Below are 19,949 nucleotides of genomic sequence, written 5' to 3' on the forward strand. Positions count from 1 at the left end.
AAGTCAGCTGAATGGGAAAAACAAGATCCGAGCCATCAATACATACACCCTGCCAGTCATCAGATACCCCGCTGGTATAATAAAATGGCCAAAGGAGGAGATAGAGGCTACTGACATCAAGACAAGAAAGCTCCTCACAATGCATGGAGGGTTTCACCCCAAATCCAGCACCCTGAGACTGTACACCAAGTTTAGCGAGGGAGGCCGAGGGCTAGTGAGTGTCAAGACCACTGTCCAGGATGAAACGACGAAGATCCAGGAGTACATCAGGAAGATGGCCCCCAAAGATGAAGGGCTTAGTGAATACCTCAGGCAGCAGAAACCCGAAGGTGAGGACAAGGAAGATGAAGAACCTTCATGGAGGGATAAGCCGCTGCACGGCATGTACCACAGACAAATAGAAGAAGTGGCTGATATCACGAAATCCTACCAGTGGCTGGAAAATGCTGGACTGAAGGACAGCACAGAAGCACTAATCATGGTGGCACAAGAACAGGCACTCAAGATCAATAGAGGCTGGGGTCTACCACACCAGGCAGGACCCCAGGTGCAGACTGGGCAAGGATGCCCCTGAGACAGTACAGCACATAACAGCAGGGTGTAAGATGCTGGCAGGAAGTGCGTACATGGAACGCCATAACCAGGTAGCTGGCATAGTGTACAGGAACATCTGCCATGAGTATGGGCTGGAAGTCACAAGGTCAAAATGGAAGACACCTCCTAAGGTAGTTGAGAATGACCGAGCTAAGATCCTGTGGGACTTCAAGATCCAGACTGACAAACTGGTGATGGCTAACCAACCAGACATCGTGTTGATCGACAAACGGCAGAAGAAGGCTGCGGTGATAGATGTGGTGATCCCAAGCGACAGAAACATCAAGAAGAAGGAACACGAGAAGCTTGAGAAATACCAAGGGCTGAAAGAGGAGCTAGAAAAGATGTGGAAAGTTAGAGATAGAAGATAGAGTACGGTCTAGACCTGCTCTTTTATGAAAAGCGCTGTGAGATAACTGTTGTTGTGATTTGGCTCTATATAAATAAAATTGAATTGAATTGAAAGTAAGAGCAACAGTGGTGCCAGTGGTGTTCCGAGCACTGGGGGCTGTGACCCCCAAACTGGGAGAGTGGCTACAGCAGATTCCAGGTAAAACATCAGAGGTCTCTGTCCAGAAGAGTGCAGTCCTAGGAACAACTAAGATACTGCGCAGAACCCTCAAACTCCCAGGCCTCTGGTAGAGGATGCCACATACAGTACCACCCCGCAAGGGGTGAGAGGGGCAAGGGGGGGATATATATATACACATATATATATATATATATATATATATATATATATATATATATATATATATATATATATATATAAATAAATAAATAAGTCTGGCATCAGGCCAATTTTTTAGCCGTTGCATGAGGGGCATCGCCAATGTCGTATGTCGTGTTGCTCAGTTGGTAGTGTGTGTGCTTCCCGTTGGGAGGGTTGAATGATCGATCCCAACATGCTGTGGATTTTCTTTCTCCTTGTTAAACAAATTGATTATAAGGACACTTTTTTTCTTTGATCAACAGTTTCGTGCTGCCTTTCTGTCAAAAGATTATGAAGATGAACTGGCAGAAAGGGTGCGTACTACAGTTCAAGGAGAAGGAGAGCACATCTGAGACTTTGCTTATATGTTCCAGCCACTATGCAAGCGCAGGAAATCTTGTATTGAAGAGGATGAAATCCTTAAAATGATCTTGAAAAATATTAATCCTCAACTGGCTTGTCAACTAAGAAGTAGCAGTGTTACCACTGTGGATGGACCAACAGCTTGAGAAAGACTGGCAAAATCAACTGCAGTATGAGCAGAGGAAAGATTTATTAAAGAAAACAGGCAAACCTGCTACCTCTGACTCTGCTAACACCAAAGAAAATCCTGCCAGACTAAACCAACCTAACTACAACAGGCCCCCTAACATAAACTGTTGGTGCTGCAAAGGTAGTCATGCCCCAGCATCCTGTCCGCAGTGGATCCCGAACAGATCTTCTTCGAGGCCTTCACAGCAGCAAACTGCAAGAGCTTCATCTAGCAACCAAGGGCATGCTACGCTTGGTTCTCTTATCACTTCCTTCTACTCCTTTCGCACCTAATAACTTGCTTCCTTGTCAGTTGAGAGTGCCCCTAAATATCGGACCATGGAAGGGAGCTGCAATCCTCGACACAGGATCTTCATACACACTGATAAATGAACAGGTGTGGTCGGAAATCGAGGGGCCTGAAACCCTGGACAAGAGGACCCCTGTACCTAGCTGATGGAGAGGAGAAACAACCTTTAGGAATGAGTGAGATACATCTGGTGTTACAACACCACCCAGTAACTTTACCCTGTCTTATTTTGCCTGCATGCAGCCTTGCCTTCTCTGTCGTGGTTGAGCTTGACTTAATCTTTCTTTCTGGCCTGCAGATGGATGTGTCAGAGAGAAGTTACTGCTTTAAATCTAATCAAAATGCCGGTACCATTTTTTGGAGGAAACTACAGCTGGGCACCTTGCTTTCTTTTCTGCTGCGCCTCCTAGGGAACTGCTTTCTCTGCCGTCCAGCCAGGGTCTTTTGAAGACTGCCAGTGACGATGCACATTTGGATGAGTTCGGGAAAAATCAACTGCTGTGTCAGCTTCAGGGAAACACAGATGTCTGCACAGCGACACTGGAATGCGCAGGGGTTTTGTCCCATAAAACATTTCTTACTCACAATGTGCCCATTAAACAAAAGCCATATCGTGTATCACCAACCAAGAGTATGTGGAGGAAATGTTGAAAAATAACATCATAGAGCCATCCACCTCACCTTATGCAGCTCCAGTGGTCAAAAAAGAATGATTCCAAACCACGGTTTTGCGTGGATTACAGAAAACTAAATGCAGCTACTCACAATGATGCTTGCAAGCGGGTTCCGGGCGGTGAGTCTGGGCTGTAGGGATGCCAAACTGAAGCATGTTCAGTCTCTGCGGAGACAAGTGTTCATGTTTCTGGATGACCACAGACCCAACGGAGATGAGGAAGCATGCAGTGGACTTTTATACAGACTTGTTCAGGGCAGACGGCTGTGATGTGGACTCTGCTGTGGAGCTTCACCAGGGGCTTCCTCAGCTGGGTCCAGGAGATAAGGAGGGTTTGAGTTTGGATAAAACTCTCGATGAACTGACTGCTGCTGTGTGTCAGATGGCGTCTGGCAAGGCTCCAGGAATAGATGGTTTACAATCAGACTTTTTAAAACACTTCTGGACTATCATGGGACATGGTGTTAGCAACAAAACAATCAGTGACTGAACTAATATCACAGTGTGGATAAGGTAGACAAGATAACAGAACAACAGACAAAGATAACAGAACAGAACAGATTTACACAGAATGATCATAATCAGATTAAATAATGAAACTGGCAGTGAACATAAATCGACACCTGGCAGACAGACAGAACCCAAGAATGATGGTACAGAAACTAATAACAAACATCAGACAGGAACAGAACTGAACATAAACTAAGGCAGGCACCGGTATATGAAAAGGACAGATCAGACCAGAACACCCACACAAACAAGCAGAAGACAGAACAACATAGACAAACTCCACAAGACACAAACAGAAAGGACCAAATCAAAATGCAAACACACAGAGAAGACTGGATACAAGACAACAGACAGGACTGAAACCCAAAACCCAAAGACTATATAACAGATACCACACTGACCAAACAACCAAAACTCACAGAGAACTAAGCAGAGCAGACAGGCAGAATGTGACATAAAACATTAATTGTGCGCATGCTGTTTTGCAATGACACTTGTTTTGTCTTCTAATTGTCTTGTTATAAATCCAGTGCACACTTTCCTTGACAGTGTGGTGTCCGAGATAATGCTGCGATGATGTGTTGAGAAGAAATCCGCTTGACACTGTTCTTGATTATAAAAGTTTATTACATCAAAGAATTCAGCATCAATTACAAGCTCTGCAGCAGCTTGGAGAGTGACCCAGCCCGATAACCACTCTGTCTCTCTGTACATTGAACACAGCTTATATAAGACATGTTTAGGTCTCTGCTAAATACCATATAAGGGCACAGTGCTGTAGACTAAGTGTAACCATCTGTTAGACACCACTTCCCCTAACACTGTGTCTCTCTCCAGCTCTGGGTCAGGGGTCAAATTCTATAGGAGGGTTCACTCTTGGTTCACCCATCAATCATTACTTCCCATAAGGGTTCACTGTTCCTCTCACCAGCTGCAGAGTATTATATTAAACTGTAATGTCAAAAGCATATGTTATACACCACAACAGTAACCCCCAGCACCCCTCTAAAAGCTCCGCTTGAGCGGAGATGATTGGTAACAGCTGCTACAACTAGCTAGTCACTAGTCACGCTAGACTTTTCCTTTTGTAATAGCTTTACATTTACTCATTTAGCTAATATTTATCTTACAATTGCTATATATATCAGAGGTTGCATGCCTCTGGAGCAACTAGGTGTTAAGTGTTTTGCTCAGGGACACATTGAAACATGTGTCACAGTGGGGTATTGAACCTAGTTCTCTCGCACAGGCATGTGTCTTATCCACTGCTCCATCACCACCCCAATATCATCCTTCACAATTTAAAAATGATTTATGCTTTTACTAAACCCTGTGTAAGTATTTGTTTACAGAGTGACAGAGGTGAAGAGGTTTAAGGGTAACAGGGAGAAGCAGGTCAGATACACATATTGTGTACATGTGTATGAGAGAAATGTAATATCCATTTTTGATGCTGAAAGAGGATGTGCTGGTCTGACCCCTCTCCTCCTTTTAGGGTGGAGCCTGGTGGAGTCCGATGGTTGAGACCAGGTCTGAGGAAGTGTAAGTGTGTTTTTCATTTGATTCATGAAAACAAAGCAGCACAGATTCAACCATCTTCTGACTGTGACATCACTCATTCAAAGCTCTGATATCATCAAAGTGTCAATCAATGAACAGATGATCAATCAATAACTGCAGCTGGATTGTGTCTCGTTCTCTCCATCAGATTCCTGTGAACTCACATTCGACACAAACACAGTAAACAGAAGGATCAAACTGTCTGATGACAGAGAGGCAACACTTGTGGAGGAGGATCAGTTCTATGGTGATCATCCAGACAGGTTTGACTGCTGCCCTCAGCTACTGGATAGAAATGGTCTTACTGGTCGCTGTTACTGGGAGATCGAGTGGAGAGGAGGAGTTAATATATCAGTGAGTTACAGAGGAATCAGAAGGACAGGAGGAAGTGAAGACTGTGTGTTTGGATGGAATGATCAGTCCTGGAGTCTGAGGTGCTCTGATGGTGGTCGTTACTCTGTCTGGCACAATAAAAGACAAAAATCCATCTCATCTTCTTTTTCCTTGTCTGTCTCTGGTAGAGTAGCAGTGTATGTGGATTGTCCTGCTGGCACTCTGTCCTTCTACAGAGTCTCTTATGACACACTGATCCACCTGCACACCTTCAAAACAACATTCACTGAACCTCTGTATCCTGGGTTTGGATTTTTTCTGTCATCTTGGTCTGTTTCCTCAGTGTCTCTATGTACTGTGTAGGAGTACCCATTCTCTTCTCAGGCGTCATATATACACGCTTTGATAAAACTGTGGCTATTGTATGTAAAACGTAGATTTTGCGTGTATATGATATGCTGCAGTTTTGCTATTGCTATCACGGCCGATGTGCTAGCAGGTAGGGTTAGCCAGTCGACATGCATATATTTACTGACTTAGGTTTAGGCACTAACTTCTGTGATGGTTAAGGTTAGGGTAAGTTGCCTCTGGAGACTGTCAATGCCTTTAAATACAAACTTCGCTTGCTAGTTAGCAACCAGAAGCGCTACTAGCGTTTCTAACAAATTCATCAATGAACTTTGTACAAAGTGATTCAAAGTGATTGAACAGATTCATCATCATCATTTCTCTTGTAATCTTCTTCCACTTCCATTCCTTTAAAGATGGAAGCTCTGATCATTAAATGGTGGAAATGCCGTTGACTTGGACCTTCTGTCATGAGTTTTTTTAATTCTGTCTCTTGTTCCAATAAAAGTAGAATGTTACTGTGAGTGTTTTTGTTGTCTTTTTCAGGTCAGGTGTACTGACATGATTCAGCTAGAAGATACAGTATATGGCCAAAAGCTTGTGTACACAGTTGTCAGAATCAGAAAATGCTTTATTTCCAAATTTGCGTTGGAGATAAGGTGATATATGTAGACAAACCTTCAGTTGACATAAATAAATGTGGAAATCTATAAATATGGAATAGACTGACAAAATTTAAAATATAGAAGAAAAACGATTAACACTTAACAACAAACAACAAATATGTGCAATATACCGGATGCTAATATATACAGTATTTGAGTGGGAAGGGGGAAGTGTCAGTGAGGGACCCGGTCCTTGTTAATGAGGCTAGCTATAGAAGGGTGGAAGCTGTTTTTGTGGCGAGAGGTTTTGATGAACCGCAGCCTCCTGTCAGAAGGGAGTGACTGAAACAGTTTGTAACTGGGATGGGAGTTGTCAACTACAATCTTTCCTGCATGCCTCAGAGTCCTGGAGGCGTACAGGTCCTGGAGAGATGGAAGGTGACCACCAATCACCTTCTCTGCAGAGCAAATGATACACTGCAGCCGGCCCTTGTCCCTGGCAGTAGCAGAAGAGTACCAGATGGTGATGGAGGAGGTTAGGATTGACTCGATGACTGCGGTGTAGAAGTGCACCATCATTGTCTTTGGCAGGCTGAACTTCTGAGCTCCCACTTGAGGAGCTGAACATAATCTCCCTCCTGAAGAGGAGCAAACTTCAGGAACTTGACCGACTGGTGACTGGTTGTGCAGCTGTTAGTGTACAGGGAGAAGAGCAGCGGGGAAAGAACACAGCAGGTGAACCAGTGCTGATAGTTGTAGTGAACAGGCCTGTGTGGATTTGATCATTTATATTAAATAATTTTGAGATTCGCAATTCTCTTTGTTTCCTTATAACTTGCGTATTACCTTGTTCAATTAAATAATCTTTGTTAAGTTACTTGGTGGTTCTTGCCATTTCAATTTGAGTAGTTTTATTACCATGTTCTTAAGACTGTGTTGAAAAGATGAATCCATAAATAAGTTAATTATGCAGTGCTTTAATATTCAGCAAGGATTCCTGACATTTCTTCAATTTATGTTTTAACCAATGCTTTGTTCCCAACACTCTTGGACACTTTCTTTAGAAATTATATGATAAAGAAATGTTCTCCTGTGCTACTACTAATATTATCTACCTGGATTCACTACAATGGGCCGGGACTGCCACTGCGTCCACAGTCCCGTAGTCGTGAATCCAGGTAGATCCACATTAGCGTCTGGGGTGTTCTGGGATAGCCAGGTTTCAGAGAGGCAAAGTAAACTGCACTCCCTGAACGTCCTGTCTGTCCTCACAAGGGCAGCCAGCTCATCCACCTTGTTGGTCAGACAGTTCACATTTCCCAACACTATCGACGGAACCGAGGGCTTGTACTTCCACTGCTTAGCCGCTAGCCTAGCCTTCGCCTTTGCTCCAGCTCTGCAGCCTCGGTGCCTCTTCCTCAGCTTCTCAGGTATGTGGTGAAAATGCTGGCTCGTCCCATTGTTTGGAGTGAAAGCAGCTTCTCCCTTGATAACAAGATGTCCACTGCTATGTTGTATCCATAGGATATATAAAGTTTTACACAGCTAGTGTTATATAAATAGTTAAAGTTAAAAAACACACTTAAAGTATTAAAAACAACATGACATGTACGGAGCTACTGGATCAGTATCCTGCTCGCGCTGGCACCGGAAGTTGACGTAGTAGCTGATGTTTGTCCAGTTTGTTGCACAGTGAGCGCATGTTTGATAAAAATATTGCTGGTAGCGGTTAGGAAGTTAGGAAGCCGGCAGTCACATCCATGATTCCATGATGTTACACAGATCATGGCTGCCACCCTTTACACAGTGAATTTCAGCCTCTTCTTCTGGACGGAGGTTTATAGTCCCATGGTGGAGAACAAAGCCGGATCAAACAGCTTTGTTCCAGCAGCATCACTCAGATGAACAAGTCGTAGCAACATTGCACTGATGCTATAGAAGCTCTATATTTTTATTCTAGTGGTTATTTATTTCATTTTTATTTTCATTTCATATTTATTTATTTCATATATTTTGTTTTTTATCTTTCTCTTGATTATTGGAGCCATGAAGACTTTTATCATGTTTGTCTGTGTTGTTTGTATAATGTGTGTCAAGATCGACGCCTTCTCTCTTGCAAATCAAATCCAAATAAAGTGAGCTGAATGTGAAGCTAATAATAAGTGGGAGTCATGTTGGCCACATCTCAGTGCAATGTAAACAATGTCGGACACCATTTTATCTTAAAGAGCTCATAGTACCTTACTATCCCACCAGAGCACTGCGCTCCCAGAATGCAGGGTTACTTGTGGTTCCTAGAGTCTCCGAAAGTAGAATGGGAGCCAGAGCATTGAGCTATCAAACAATGTCGAACACCGTAGTTTTCTCTGGACCCCTGCCAATCTGACCAGTGATGACATGTATAGCCGCATGTCGTCATTCCGCCGCTGGTTGTCGAGGTGGTGTCCAGCAAACGATGTGGGCTTTGTAGATCATTGGCAGACTTTCTGGGGAAGACCTGGTCTGATCCGGAGAGACGGCATCCATCCCACTTGGGAAGGAGCAGCTCTCATTTCTAGAAATCTGGCCAAGTTTATTAGTGGACCAAATCCATGACAACCCAGAGTTGAGACCAGGAGGCAGAGTCGCAGTCTAACACACTTCTCTGCCCTTCTAATTCAGCAGTTACCACCCAAAACCCTACGCAGAGTCGCAGTTAACACACTTCTCTGCTCCTCCATTTCAGGAGTTACTTAGTGAAAACCCTATAGTGACGGTGTCTGCCCCCCGACCATCGAAATTATTTAAATCCAAGGTAAACAGAAGAGGAGCTGTCAATAAAAACCTCATAAAAATTAAAACCACAGAGCAATAGTGCAAACGAATAGGAGAGTTAAATGTGGACTCTTAAACATCAGATCTCTCTCTTCTAAAGGTGTACTAGTAAATGAACTAATATCAGATTATGATATTGATTTATTTGGTCTTACTGAAACCTGGCTGGGTGATGGAGAATATGTTAGCCTAAATGAATCCACCCCTCCAGTCATATTAATACTCACATTCCTCGAGGCACAGGCCGAGGAGGTGGAGTTGCAGCTATCTTCGACTCTAGCCTACTAATCAGCTCTAAACCTAAACTAAATTATAACTCATTTGAAAGCCTTGTTCTTGGTCTGTCGCACCCAAGTTGGAAATCACTGCAACCAACCAGTTTTTGTCAACTTTAGTCCTTAAAACGGACAAAGTTATTATTGTAGGGGATTTTAATATTCATGTGGATGTTCAGAATGACAGCTTCAGTACTGCGTTTATCTCTCTGTTAGATTCCATCGGCTTCTCTCAGAGTGTTCATGAACCGACTCACTGTTTTAACCACACCCTCGACCTTGTTCTGGTCTATGGTATTGAAATTGAACATTTAATAGTGTTCCCACAGAATCCCTCTTTGTCCGACCACTGTTTGATAACTTTTGAGTTTGTATTGCTGAACTACTCGCCATTGGGCAAAAATTTCTATACAAGATGTCTGTCTGATAGTGCTGTAGCTAAATTTAAGGATGCGATTCAATCAGCTCTAAATTCATTATCAGATTACAAAGTAACGGAGGACTCCTATGCTAATTTCAGTCCCTCCCAAGTCGATCATCTTGTTGATAGTGCTGCAGCCTCACTGCGAATGACACTCAACTCTGTAGGACATAGGAAGGTCCTCCGTAATGCCAGAGCAGCGTACTACTCGTCATTAATAGAGGAAAATAGGAACAACCCCAGGTTTCTTTTCAGCACTGTAGCCAGGCTGACAGAGAGTCACAGCTCTATTGAGCCAAGTATTCCCATAGCTCTCAGTAGTTACGACTTCATGAGCTTCTTTAATGATAAAATTCTAGCTATTAGAGACAAAATTCTTGACTGTTTTGCTTCCCTCAATCTTTACCAACTAACTTCAATAATTTCTACATCTAAACCATCAACCTGCCTCTTAGACCCCATCCCGACTAGGTTGCTTAAAGATGTTTTACCCTTAGTCAGCACTTCTATACTAGATATGATCAATCTATCTTTATCAACAGGCTATGTACCACAGTACTTTAAAATAGCTGTAATTAAACCTCTTCTGAAAAAGCCCAAACTTGATCCGGATGTTTTAGCCAACTATAGACCTATATCTAACCTTCCATTTCTCTCTAAGGTTCTGGAGAAAGCAGTTGCTAAACAGCTGTGTGACTTTCTACAGAGCAATAGTTTATTTGAGGATTTTCAGTCAGGATTTAGAGCTCATCATAGCACAGAGACAGAACTGGTGAAAATTACTAATGACCTCCTTATTGCATCAGACAAAGGACTTGTCTGATGCAATGAGGAGGTCTTGACATAGCTAAACTTTAAATGTGCCTTCAGGATGTTAAAACCTGGATGACCTGTAATTTTCTAATGTTAAACTCAGATAAAACTGAAGTCATTGTTCTGGGGCCTAAGCACCTCCGTGACGCATTATCTAAAGTATAGTTTCCCTGGATGGCATCGCCCTGGCCTCCAGCACCACTGTGAGGAATCTTGGAGTTATCTTTGATCAGGACATGTCGTTTAAGTCTCACATTAAGCAAATTTCAAGGACCGCCTTTTTTCACCTACGTAATATTGCGAAAATCAGGAACATCCTGTCTAAAAATGATGCAGAACAACTAGTCCATGCATTTGTTACTTCTAGTCTGGATTACTGCAATTCCTTATTATCAGGCTGCTCGAAAAAGTCCATTAAGACTCTTCAGCTGATCCAGAATGCTGCAGCACGTGTTCTGACAGGAACCAGGAAAAGAGATCACATTTCTCCTGCCTTAGCTTCTCTGCATTGGCTTCCAGTAAAATCCAGAATAGAATTTAAAATCATTCTTCTTACCTACAAAGCTCTTAATGGTCAGGCACCATCTTATCTTAAAGAGCTCATAGTACCTTACTACCCCACCAGAGCACTGCGCTCCCAGAATGCAGGGTTACTTGTGGTTCCAAAAGTAGACTAGGAGCCAGAGCGTTCAGCTATCAAGCTCCTCTCCTGTGGAACCAGGTTCCAGTTTGGGTTCAGGAGGCAGACCCATCTCCACATTTAAGAGTAGGCTTAAGACTTTCCTCTTTGATAAAGCTTATAGTTAGGGCTGGCTCAGGTGAGTCCTGAACCATCCCTTAGTTATGCTGCTATAGGCCTAGACTGCCAGGGATTTCCCATGATGCACTGAGCTCCTCTCTCCTCTACTTTCTCTCCCTCTGTATGCAACCTCATCCCATTATTGCATGTTACTAACACAACTTCTCCCCTTTCCGGTAGTCTTGTGCTTTCTCGTCCCTCTCCTCTCTCCTCCTATCACTTCCTGCAGGTGTTTCTGGCTCTGGAGCTGTGGAGTCTGTGGTTGCGAGTCACCTGCTGCCCCCGTGTTCCTGCTCGACACCCTCTGCTACAACAAATGTTACTAGTCCTATTGTTATTATAATCATTAACATTATGATTATTATCATTAACACTATATAAATAGCTATACCATTTTTCATTCAGTCATTTAGTCTATAGCAACATCACCTTTACTGTCTGTACCTCTCTGTGTAGGCTGTATAGGCTGCCTCCCCTCTCTCTCCTTCCATCCCTCTCTCTTTCTCTTCAAATATCACGCTCTCTTGGTGTCGGCTCCGGTAAAGGTCTCTGTGATTGTCATATACCGTCTTCCAGGACAAGTGCGTAACTTTATGGATGAACTAGACACACTGCTGCCTGTAATCCCAGAGCATGACTGTCTGTTACTTGTCCTCAGTGACATGAACATTAACTTAGACAATTCAAACTCTGCAGACTTCCTGTCTTTGATTAAGTCCATTGATCTAACACTTCTTCTCAGCCCCCTGACCCACAAAGCTGGCAAGGTGCTTGACCTCCTTCTTGTCTGAAACTGTGCCACCGAATGCCTTCCAGTCAAAGCTCTACACGTCTGACCACTATTTCATCCAGTTCACGGTATGCCTACAGGAACAGCCCATTGTTCCAGCACCATTTGTCTCTCACTGCCGCAACCTCCGCAACCTGTCTCCCACTCAGTTTGCCTCAGTGGTAGCCTCCGCTCTACCTCCCCTCAACAGATTTTCCTGCACAATCTCTGCGCTCTAAACTGAGGTCATACCTGGATAGCCTGTGACCTCCATCCACCAAATCTGCTCGTCTGACCCAGTCCCACCTGTGGCTAACTGATACCATCTGTGGGCTCCATACTGATCTTAGAGCTGCTGAAAGAAAAACAAAAAACCAAAGACCCAATTGCACCTATCCTCCTTCTCAAGAAGCATCACTGCTGCCAAAACTGCATTCTATAATAACAGAATTAGCAGTGCCACTGACTCTAGGAAATTATTTTCCACTTTTAAAGCACTACTAAATCCTCCACCACCACCCACAAACTTGTCCGCTGATACCTTTGCTGCCTTCTTCACAGGCAAAGTGGCAGCTATAACTAGCCAGTTCTCTAAAACACTCAAAATCAACCAATCTATTACCGCTGTGGTCAGCTCCCACTGTGTGAGCGCGGCACAAGAAAACCTACCATGTAGCCGTCCTTATACATGTCTCTCTCCATCTCCCTTGGGAAATGGCCAAAAGGCTCAACACCAAGGCTAACATGTAGAAGCCCAGACTAAGTCTGTTCCTCTGTCATCATCGTTTATTCCTCTCATGGAGAGCGAAATATCAGAACTCCTGACCCGTACCTGTCCTACTACATGCCCACTGGACCCGATTCCTACGAATTTCCTCCAAGTCATATCTCCTACCGTGGTCCCGGCAATCACTCATGTGATAAATACTTCTCTAGCTTCGGGAACATTCCCGACCACTTTCAAAAGGGCTCAGGTTAAACCCTTGCTCAAGAAGCCCTCCCTCGACCCAACTCAAGCTGAGAACTACCGGCCAGTTTCACTTCTACCATTTTTATCCACAGCTATCAAATGGGCAGTCTTCAAACAGGTCTCAGAATTCCTCTCACAGAATGACCTAGATCCAGATCAGTCTGGTTTTAAGAGTGGTCAGCTAAAGCTAAGGTCAGCTAAAGCTGCAGCCCAATTCTCGCTTCTCATCCTGCTGGACCTATCAGCTGCCTTTGACACAGTCAATTACATGATCCTGCTATCCACACTCAGCAATGGGCATCTCGGGCAAAGCACTCATGTGGTTCGAATCCTACCTTTTGGAGCGTTCCAACAATGTTTTGTGGCAAGGAAAATGATCTTCCTCCCACTGCCTCTCCAAAGGGGTGCCCCAAGGCTTAGTGCTATGGCCCCTCTTCTCAGTTTACAGCACCTTACTGGGGCCCATCATTCGCTCACATGGCTTCTCTTACCACTTCTATGCTGACGACACGCAGCTCTACCTATCCTTCCTGCCCGACGACCCCAGCATCTCGGCACGGATCTCAGACTGTCTCTCGGACATATCCGCATGGATGAAAGCTTGCCACCTTCAACTAAACCTCTTTAAGATAAAACTCTTGGTCATTCCAGCCAGGCAATCTATCCACCACACCATCACACTATAAATTGACTGCTCAACTATCACTCCAACGAGGGTGGTGAGAAACTTGGGTGTCATGATTGATGACCAGCTTTCCTTTTCAGACTATGTTGCTGCTGTCTCTCGGTCATGCCGCTTTGCTCTATACAACATAAGGAAAATCAGGCCCTACCTCACTTAGTATGCTACCCAGTTTCTGATACAGGCCATGGTTATCTCTCGCCTTGACTATCGCAATGCCCTTCTAGTAGGTCTTCTAGCCTGTGTGGTAAAACCCCCACAAATGGATCAGAATGTAGCAGCGCATCTTGGTTTTGATCAGCCCAAAAGGCAAATGTCACTCCATTACTGAGTGACCTCCACTGGCTACCCATGGCCAAATTCAAGTCACTAATGCTTGCATACAGAGCTACTACTGGGTCTGCACTTATCTACCAAAACTCCATAATACAAGTTTACGTTCCTTCTCGATCACTACGCTCCTCCAACAAATGCCGTCTGGCTTTGCCATCCCTACACAGAATGCAATCTCCGTCCCGGCTGTCCTCATCCGTGACACCACGATGAACTTCAAGAAGCTCAAATGTAAGTCACTTTGGATAAAAGCGTCTGCCAAATGAGTAAATGTAAATGTTTAGGCCCCCAAAATTGTGATTACTTTGCAGGAAAATTTTTGGGGACCTCGTATGTTTCATGCTCGGGCCCTAACTAAATATATCTCTCTCTTCCAAGTCCAGAAACAACATTTGGATGAGCTTAAAATTAGGACACTGGATGGTACTGTTATAGAACATGTCCCATCATACAAAAACCTTGGTATTGGGCTGGATGAACACATTACTTTTATGACCGTGTTTCAACAGGACAATTTAAAGCAATGCGGAATAACCACTTTACTGACCAATGTAATTGTTACCTGTAAATTCTGTTTTGTTATTTATTTGTTCTGTTGTTCTGTTTTTATATTTGTATCTGTTTGTGTGCTGTACACAGAGCTCCGCTGTAAGAGAGATCCTGGTCTCAGTCTGATTCTCTGTATGAATAAAGGTGAAAGAAAAATAAGTTAACTGCACTCTTCTGGGGATATAATAACATGTTCATATAAAATATAAATAATAAATATAAGCATAAACTTGCTAGCTTTTAACATGTACGAGTGCTGTTAGCTTTTAGTTCAAAACACAGCAGTGTCTAAGTACAGCCTCTCAGAGAAGGTAGCATGGCTTTAGAACCTTGTGATAAGGTTGCTTTACTGATTTAGTCAGTGTATTATTTGTTTATTCAAAGGCAGTATCTGATGGACACAGCAGGATACTCAGAAGATCTGCCGTGTGTTGGTTTATGTGTTTGCAGACTGTCCGCCTGCCTGATCACAGAGGAAGGATGTGCTTCTCTGGCCTCAGCTCTGAACTTCAACCCTTCCCATCTGAGAGCTCTGGACCTGGGCTTCAATTATCCCGGAGACTCCGGAGTGAAGTTGCTGTCTGCCGGACTGGATGATCCACACTGGAGACTGGACACACTCAGGTATGAAGAGGCACAGAGATAGAGGTACAAAGAGTCAGTCTGATAGAGGAGGTCTTTTTGGTTAAATGTGGATATTAGATTAGATTCAACGTTATTGTCATTGCGCATGTCACTGGTACAAAGCAACGAAATGCTGATAGCATCTAACCAGAAGGTCTTAAGCAGTAATTAAATGATATATGATACATTAATATACAAGTGCAATATATGAATGATATATAATATAAATATGTCTACACAAATGTCTATTATTACAGGTAGGTACAGGCTATGAACAGGTTATGACTATGGTAGTATGATATGAGAAACTATACAGTATGTACAGTAGTGAAATGTAATTATTGATGAGATTATACAGTATGTACAGTAGTGAAATGTAATTATTGATGAGATTATACAGTATATACAGTAGTGAAATGTAATTATTGATGAGATTATACAGTATATACAGTAGTGAAATGTAATTATTGATGAGATTATACAGTATGTACAGTAGTGAAATGTAATTATTGATGAGATTATACAGTATGTACAGTAGTGCGGCAGTAGGGAATAACTAACAGCATATACAGGATGTGTGCATGTACAGTAGTGCCAGTATATGCTTTGATAAAAGGTGCAGTTAATAATGCAGTGGTGTCAAATCCATGATGGCAGTGCAATTGAGGTAAGTGTAGCTGGTTCAGTCCAGGGATGGTGAGCAGCGTGCAAACTGCAGGGGAGCCAGGGGGAGTTTAGCTACCCTTAATAAGACATCAGCTCCCCTAAAAGCACAATTTCTGAAATTTTCGGGGGTCTCAAAAATATTGACAGTACGCTTTATGCCATTCATTTCTATATTTCTGTATCATCATGTGTAAAATTAGGAGTTTCATCCAGCCAGAGGGAAAGATCATCTACCATCCAGAGGGCCGGTTGCTCCGCGGTCTCCTGTCATTCAGCGCCCCACTCCCTCCCCGGTACCTACAATGGGTTGTGTCGCTAGTACAACTGACACACTGTGAACGGTTCGTGATCGTTCCCTCTGGCTGGATGAATTTTACGCATGATCCATGCAGTACTGCAGCTGTGGGCTCTCTGTAGCGCCATGCATGGGATTGAACCGCTGACCTTCCAATTAACAGGCAACCCGCTCTACCTCCTGAGCCACAGTCGAGCATATTGGTTTGGTTCAGACGTGCACGAAGGGGAGGGGCTAATCACAGACAAGTTTGGTGTAAATGTGTTAGTGCGAGAGCGAACACTGTCATATTGTGTTGATATTTCGGCAGGCCGTCAGGGCATTGTCCTGGTCCATTGTGGTGTAGAGACAGCTGAGCCAGAAGGCAAAACTTTTACTAGTCTATCTGGGTTCAAAACCCTCAAGTACCGTCTAGAGCAGGGATCGGCAACCTTTTCTGTGATGAGTGCCAATATACAAGATGAAGTCATCGAGTGTGCCAGCAGCGTTAATGCACGTCATTTATTTTTAATGTATGCATTGATAGTTAGTCAGATTTTAATTTAAATTTGACCAGACATTTAATAAATAGGGCTGTCAAGCGATTAAAATAATTAATCTTATTAATTACAAGTTTTGCAACTTGTTTGTAGTTTTGTCATAAATCGAATGAATCGAATGAATCAAAATGAATCACAATATCGATATTTGCTATGATAAGGATTTAAAATATTCTTTATTTAGTCGTCTAAATTCAAATTTTTTCACGTTATTTGTTGTCTCTTCTTGCACTTGTCACACAAACCGGATGGAAAGTTAACTCCTTTGATCAGCACCATTGAGCCAAATGAGCACAAATGAGGATCAGTCCAAGTTGGGAGGGGCCACTTGTATCCCCCCTCAAAATTGAATGTTTTAGTTTGGCCCAGTCTCACAGACACACAGACAGTGTTCCGCTTTCCGGCCGGTCGTCCAGCCCGGTTGCGGATCAAAAGTACTACGATTAATCCTGCATTGACATATAAGGCGTTTATTTTTTCTAAATTTCTATTATTTTGACAACCCTAATAATGATAATGTCAAAATTAATTAATCATGGTGGTTGATAATTTTCACTAACTTAATGTATTATTAGTTTGCTTCTCATGTGCCACTTAAAATGTCTCTGCATGCCAACGCTGGTACGCGTGCCACAGGTTGCGACCACTGGTCTAGAGCTATCAGAAGTGACCAAAGAACAAAATCGCTGAAAGTGAGCGAACTGAGTTTCCACGTGATGCATTGAAAGGAGTCTTTTAGGTGTTTGAGCATCTGACAGGGATGCCTCCAGGGCACCTTCCTTTGGAGGTTTATGAGCATGATGTACCAGTAGGAGACATCTTGCCTGGAGCGCCTTAAAATCCCCAAGGGGCAGCTGGGGAGAGGCACAGTCCCCTCAAAGTATTAGAACGGTAAAGCAAATTCCTTTGTTTTTGTTGTTCACTGAAGACATTTGGGTTTAAGATCAAAAGATGAGACAAGAGTTCAGAATTTCAGCTTTCATTTCCTGGTATTCACATCTAGATGTGTTAAACAACTCAGGACATAACACCCTTTGTTTGAACCCACCCATTTTTCAAGTGAGCAACTATTGGAACATGTGACTGCCAGATGTTTCTTGTTGCCCAGGTTTTGCCTTTTAGGTTGACTGTCCAAACATTAAATAGCTCTGCATGACTAATCTAAGTTTTCATCCTTGGTTCAAACCTGTAAAGACTGCATTTCCTGTTAAAGAGGATAAACCAACATGAAGACCAGAGAGCTGTCTGTGGGAGAAAAGAAGAAAATCGAGCAGAGTCATTGGACAAACATTGGGCAGAGCAAGCACAACAATGTGGAACGTCCTGAAAAAGGAAGATACTACTGGTGTACTGAGCAACAGACGTGGAACAGGTTAACCAAGGAAAACAACAGTAGTTGATGACATCAGGAAGTGACATCAGCAACGACCTCCACAGTGCAGGGTGAAGGTATCACAATCCACTGTTGGAAGAAGACTCAGAGCAGAAATCTAGAGGCCACACTACAATGCAAACCACTCATCAGCAGGAAGAATCGGAAGGCCAGAGTGAAATTTGCAAAGAAGTACAGAGATAAGCTGCAAAATTCTGGAACACAATGTGATGGACTGATGAGACCAAGATTAATCTCTAGCAAAGTGATGGAAAGGCCAAAGTGTGGAGAAAGAAAGGAACTGCTTATGATCCGAAGCGTACAAGCTCATCTGTGAAGCACGGAGGAGGTGATGTCACGGCCTGGGCTGCATGGCTGCTTCTGGAACAGGCTCATTAATATTTATTGATGATGGAACTGATGATGGTCGCAGCAGAATGAATTCAGAAGTGGACAGAAACATTTTGTCTGCCAATTTATGGAGAAATGCATTGAAACTAATGGAGAGGAAGTTTATCCTGCAGCAGGACAATAAGCCAAAGCACACTGCCAACAAACAAAGGACTTTATCAGGGGGAAAAGTGGAAGGTTTCAGACTGGCCAAGTCAATCAGCTGACCTGAACCCAACAGAGCTGCATTTCACCTCCTTAAGAGGAGACTGAAGGGAAACACCCGAAACAAACAAGAAGTGAAAGAAGCTGCGGTTAAAACCTGGAATAGCATCACAAATTAAGAATGCAACAGTTTGGTGATGTCGATGGGTCGCAGGCTGGAGGCAGTTATTGCAAGCAAGGGTTCTGCCACCAAATATGAAATGTTATTTTACTTATTTGTTCCAATACTTTTGCTCACCTAAGAATGCTGTTGTCTAATACAAACGGTTGACATGTCCTGAGTTGTTTAACACATCTAGATGTGAATACCAGGAAATAAAAGCTGAAATTCTCTTGTCTCATACTCATCTTTTGATCTGAAATCCAAATGTCTTCAGTGAACAACAAAAAACAAAGGAATTTGCCTTACCGTTCCAATACTGTTGGAGGGGACTGTAAGTCTGGAACCCTGGTTGGCCTGCTGCCATCATGACACAAACCTGGATAAGCAGAAGATGATGAAATGATGGATGGATGGAAGAATGGATGGATGGATATTTGCCATAATTATTATGGTTATCCTGATAGTATTGATTTCTGCTGTAATATACATCATAGTGATCAATTCAACACCAAAATATAGGAACATCAAAATGCCCAAAACATCCCAACATATGAAATGATGCTGCTTCCAACAGAAAAGGTTCTCTGACACTTTTGAGATTTTGGAAGTAAACATTTACGGTCACTTGGTTCTCTGGCAGAGGTCAATAACAAACCTTCTTTTGAAGTGGGACTAAGACGGGATGATCCAAAAAGAGTTTGTGTCTGCTATTAGATGTTGTCCCCCTCTTCAAACATCAACATCCTGTGGGTCAGGGAGAAGCACACCAGATGCGCATATTGTGTAAATGCAGAGGTGAAAGAGTACTAAAATATTCTACTTAAGTAAAAGTACTGTTACTTTGATGAACTTTTACTTAAGCAAAGTAAATTACTTAGATAAAAATCTACTCAAGTAAAAGTAAATATTAGCTCATTCAAATTTACTCAGACTAAACGTTACTTAGTTACTTTTTTAACCTCCTAAAATAAGTTGCAGTGTTTTGTGATTTGATAAGGGAACAAAGCCATATTGCTCTTATTGATTTTAGCTTATTTGGCATATACTTTGCCAAAGCAATGGTGCAAAACATATTAGAGAACTTTATGTTATGAGAAGTTCTGAGAACGTTTTCCTTCATTATGAAACTGTAGC

At 42.8% G+C, this 19,949-nt stretch overlaps 1 pseudogene; it reads left to right on the top strand.

Moving 5' to 3' along the window:
• The first annotated feature begins 7,305 nt into the window (after window positions 1–7,305).
• Window positions 7,306–15,247, top strand: LOC119887457 (annotated as a pseudogene).
• Window positions 15,248–19,949: the final 4,702 nt, after the last annotated feature.

Source organism: Micropterus salmoides, unplaced genomic scaffold (genome assembly GCF_014851395.1).
Source record: "Micropterus salmoides isolate LMB-PRFRI ecotype aquatic unplaced genomic scaffold, ASM1485139v1 Ms_hic_scaffold_1, whole genome shotgun sequence".
Taxonomy (NCBI): domain Eukaryota; kingdom Metazoa; phylum Chordata; class Actinopteri; order Centrarchiformes; family Centrarchidae; genus Micropterus; species Micropterus salmoides.